This window comes from Ochotona princeps, chromosome 14 (genome assembly GCF_030435755.1).
Source record: "Ochotona princeps isolate mOchPri1 chromosome 14, mOchPri1.hap1, whole genome shotgun sequence".
Taxonomy (NCBI): Eukaryota; Metazoa; Chordata; class Mammalia; order Lagomorpha; family Ochotonidae; genus Ochotona; species Ochotona princeps.
Window position 1 is genome coordinate 31,521,420 of NC_080845.1, and position 5,480 is coordinate 31,526,899.

The following is a 5,480-nucleotide window of genomic DNA, read 5'->3' on the forward strand; positions in this document are numbered from 1 at the left end:
TGGATGAGAAGTGGAGCATCCAGAACTCAAACTGGTATCTTGTCTGGGATGCTGGCATTGAAGGTGGTGGTTTAATGCACTGTGCCACAATGCCAGGCTCTTGGGTCATTGTTTCTTTAAAAGGAAGGAGGAAGAGGAAGAGGATTCAGAGTTTCCATATATTAGAATGGTCTGTGGAACAAGCAGAAAGCCCCACTGCTGTGGCTGGTTCCAAGGCTGTGGCCACACCTCACTTTTCACCCCAGCCATGTTTTCTAGACGACCCTTCCTCTCAAACCCGGGACCACACTGCCTGCCTGTTTGGGGGAAGGGCATCCCTTGCTTTCTGACAGGTCCAAGCCCTGAGGACTGCGCCCTCTCCCACTTGTGGTGATCAAAGCTGCTCTTGGAGGCCAGGTCAGGACCTAGCGGGGACACACCCCTGCCTGGGTTGTCATTCCACACAGGGTGTGTGAGCATAGAGCAGCCAGGTACTGTCACAGGTGTGGACAGTTGTCTGTGGTCAGCGGGGACGCTGAACACCTTTCCCTTTCAGTGCTACACATTCCACTGAAGTTCTTGACAATGAACGTTGTTGGAGAGGCTCACATCCACCCTGATTTCCAGGTTTCTGGCTAGCCTTGAGGCAGCTGCCCACTTGTGCTTGCCTGCCTTTCCTTACTTTCTCTATCTTTTTTTTTTTTTGCGCAGTCTTTTTTTTTCCCCTTTTCCTTTCTTTTAAGATTGATTTATTTTTATTGGAAAGACAGATTTACAGAGCAGAGAAAGAAAGATCTTCCATATGCTGGTTCACTCTCCAATGGCTGGAGCCAAGCCAATCCAAAGCCAGGAGCCAGGAGCTCCTTCTGGGTCTCCCATGTGCGTGCAGGGTCCCAAGGCTTTGGGCCGTTTTCAACTGCTTTCCCAGGCCACAAGCAGGGAGCTGGATGGGAAGCGGAGCAGCGGGGACATGGACCGACACCCATATAAGATTCTGGCGTGTGCAAGGCAAGGACTTCAGCCACCAGGCTACTGTGCTGACCCTGTCTTTTTTCCTTCCTTCCTTCCTTCCTTCCTTCCTTTCTTTCTTTCTTTCAAGATTTATTTCATTGTTATTGGAAAGTCAGATCTATAGAGAGGAAGAGAGAGAGAGAGGAAGATCTTCCATCCATTGATTCGCTCCCCAAACAGCCACAACAGCCGTAGCTGAGCCGATCCGAAGCCAGGAGTTTGGAGCCTCTTCTGGGTCTCCCACACTTTGGGCCGTCCTTGACTGCTTTTCCTCGATTGCTTTTGGATGGGAAGCAGGGCTGCTGGGATTAGAACCAGTTCCCATATGGGATCCCTGCACATGCAAGGGGAGGACTTTAGCCACTAGGCTACCACGCTGGGTCCCTGCCTTTACTTTTTTTTTTTTTTTTTTAATGTGTTTTGTTTATTTCAAAGGCAGAGCAATGGGGAGTGGGAGGAGATTGTGAATGAGACAAGTGAGTCCACGGCACCTGGGAGTGGACCAGGCCAAAGCCAGGAGTCAGGATCTCCTATGGAGTCTCCCATGTAGGTGACAGGGAGCCGTGTCCTGGAGCCATCACCCGTTTCCTCCTGGGCTGTGCATTCGCAGGACTGGATTGTTATCAAAGGCAGGTCTTGAACACAGGCTGTCAGGCCAGTGAATCCCCAGAGATCGGCTGTGCCACAACACCTGTTTCATCCCTTGTGGATTTCAATTCCTTATGGTCAGGGGAGGGTGGGGAAGATGTGAGTCACAGAGCACACTTAGGGTGCAGGACTAGCTCAACAGCAAGGGGTTGCCCCTTGGAAAGGGGTGTGGGTGTGGGCATATTTGGACAAAGCTGTAGTCCCATGGGCAGCCTTGGGAGAGGGGGTGAGGTCACATGCTCCTGGATTCTTTAAAAAAAAAATGTTCACTTAGATTTTCACTTTTATTTGAAAGGCAGAAAGAGAAAGGCAGAGAGGAAGAGAATGGCCCATTGTCAGTTGCTGTTCCCCTCTCAAATGCCTGCAAGCACCGTGGCTGGGCTTGAAGCCAGGAGCCTGGAATTTGACACAGATCTCCTGAGTGGGTGGCAGGGATCCAGGTACCTGTACCATCATCTGCCCTCGCCCAGGGTGCATATGAGCAAAAGGCTGGAAAGGAATCCAAGTAACTGAGACTCAAACAGGGCCCTGTGCTGGTAGGGGATGCAGGTGCCCAGGCAGCCACTTAGTTACTGTGTGACCCCTCCCTCCTCTCCCCTCAGCTGGTCTTGTGTTGGGCACAGCATGCCCGCAGCTTATTTCTGGCACTTTCCTGGGCAGCCAGGTCATGTTCTCTTGTGCACTGACTGTGAACACTAGGACATTAGGACAGTTTGTGAAATTCCTGCAATGGATGTCTGTATCCACACCTGTGACACCACACACACACACACACACACACACACACACACACACACACACACACATGTACTCTGACTGTCCCCACCCACTCTGCCCCCACCTGCTCCCTCCTGAAGCCCCCAGGGAGTCACCCACACATCTCACACTGTTTGTATCTGGGGGAGGCCCTATAGGGGAGTGGGGTGATGGGAGGGCAGGGCTGTTGGAAACTTTAGTCAAGCAGAGCCGGTGAACAGCTGCAGAGATGCCTTAGGAAACACTCGCAGTGCTGGCTGCCACACCCTTCAGTGGCTTTTCTGAAAATGGTCCGGTGAGTCCCAGCCCTGATGAAAGTGACAGTGATGTGACAGGCAGCCCCCAGACACAGAACCCTCCATCCAGGAGGGTCCTGACAGGTGCTTAGCTCCTGGACACACCCCAATAGACCTCCCCAGTACATATGTTCATCAAGCACCCCTGCCTCTCTATTTTTTTTTTTTAAGATGTATCTATTTTTATTGGAAAGGAAGATTTACTGAGAGAAGGTTATACAGTGAGAAAGATATTCCATATGCTGGTTTACTCCCTGAGTGGTCTCAATGGCTTCAGCTGAGCTGATCCAAAGCCAGGAGCCAGGAGCCAGGAGCTTCTCCTGGGTCTCCCACGTGGGTACAGAGTCCCAAGGCTTTGGGCTGTCATTTTACTGCTTCCTCAAGCCACAGGTAGGGAGCTGGATGGGAAGTGGAACAGTCTGAATTTGAACTGGCACCCATATGGGATCCTGGCCCATGCAAGGTAAGGATTTAGCCACTAGGCTACTGTGCCAGGCCTGTACCCCTGCCTGTTCTTACAGCTAGCCCTGAGCTGACAAGTGTGTCTCCCCACCCCCATGGTCACTTTCTCTGGGGCCAGCTTTGAAAGCTTGACCCAGGGCCCTCCATGCATCAGCTGCCACAAAGGCTGTTAGCCTGTGGTTTGGACTTTTTCCTCTCCACCTGCAGGAGGGGCCTTGGGGGATAGAGGGAACAGACGTTGCCCACAAGCCCATGGGTTTTTCCCACCCACCTCTTGGGGTCGATTCCTGGTGCCATCACCGTATGGAAGGCCTTGGGAGTCTCTCCGTGAGGGATGGCATCTTGGAAACTGAAGTGCTGGAAACACTATGGGGGACTGCTGCCCAGCAGGGCTTGTCAGCCCTTCCCTGATCTCCTCCATTAGTCAGTTGGGCTCTCACCACTCACAAGGGACTGTCAGGCCTTGGCACCCCCTCCTTCCCCACAAAGGCCATTTCCTTTCAGAGCTGAGTAAGTACAGAGCAGCCAGAGCTGGGACTTTGTAGAGGGAAGTTCTAGGAAAGCGAGACTAATAAGAAATTTTTGGTAGCCTTGGAGTCTGCACACTCCTCACCCAGGCCTTCCCTGGGTTCTCGGCCTCAGTGGGCTAGGAGGCTGTGGCCCTTGGCAATCCCTGGGTACCTGCTCCCCTCCCCGCTCAGGCATAGTGCCCAGGTGTTGTCAGAGATGTGCCAGAATGGGAAGGAAGAAGGGGCTGAGGGCCACAAGTGTGATCAACTTGTGAGCAGAGGGGCCAGGGAGAAGCTGTGAGGAGCGAAGGAGGGAGGAAGGCAAGCTCGACTCGACAGTGTGGGTCCATGTGTCTCCTCCCAAAGCCATTTAGTCCCCAGGAAAGGCTTAGAAATGGGTGCAAACCCCATCTATTTGTTCCCTACAGAAGACATAGCTGACCAACAAAGATAACTGGAAACTATATCTCATGGATTTTGATTTTTTAAAATTTAATTTCATCTCTTCAAGACACTTTTTTGCTCATTAAATTCTTCACTGATTCATAGGTCATACAGTAGCATCATTTTCTTCAAGAAGTTCTTGATTTTCTTTTTTATTTCTTCAGTGACACATTAGTCATTCAGTAGCATGTTGATTAACTTCATGGCATTTTGATTTCTTCTTTTCTTCCTGTTGTTGATTTTATTTTGTGGCTTTTCATTTAAGGGTATGCACAATAATGTAATGGAGACTATCATATCCAGTAGCAAGTTATTTAATTTCATGGCATTGTAAATTTCTATTTTTCTTTGCGTTGTTGCATTTGTATTTAAGGGGATGTATTGTCTCTGTCTCGCAGCGATGGACTTGGTGCACGGAGCCAATAATAACGCGTGGCATCAAATTTTATACACTGAGGGCCATATAGGATAAGGGAGGAAGTATTGAGCTCATCAACAAAACCATCAATGCTTTTGTTTGGAACTCTTTTATCTTGTATATTCCACCAGGTGTTCTCATATACATACTCTTCACTCAACTGTTCTTATGCAAATGATATCTAATAAGGTATACAAAAGGTAGCCATTTGGTTATTCTCCAAATATTATCCAACCAACTGTAATCCTGTGCTCACTGACCTTCTAGGGTCACAGTGTCCTCCTACAATGCATAGTAACTGTGTAATGGAGACTGTCATATCCAGATGTGAGGATACAATGCAGTATGCATCTCTACTTCCAGATCAAAGATGGACTCCCAATGAAACTGTTAACTGTATCTTGACAATAGGATGCTGGACTCTACCATTGTCCATGCCTGCAATGATGGACATAGGACTGTTTATGAAGAACTATACTATAGGGCTCGGCAGCATGGCCTAGTGGCTAAGGTCCTTGCCTTGATCCCATGTGGCCGCTGGTTCTAATCCCGGCAGCTCCACTTCCTCTCTATTTCTCCTCCTCTCAGTATATCTGACTTTGTAATAAAAATAAAATAAATCTTAAAAAAAAAAAAAGAACTATACTATAGTAATGATATAGGGGAGTTCAGAGGGGGGAAGAGAACTTGGGGAGGGGATAAGGGAAATCTCAGGGTTTATAGAACTGTATCATAAAATGATAATAATAATAAAAAATTTGAAAGTAAAATAAAATAGAAGATATCTTTAAAAAAGAAATAGGTGCCTGTGATTAGCATCTTCACTTGTTAGTTCTCAAATCCCCGAGTGGAATGTGGGGTGAGGGGGTTGTGAGTTCCCATTGGAGGAGTCAACTAATCAAGATTCCTTTCCAGACTCACATATGGGAACCCAGGATGCTGGGGTGCTGGGATTCC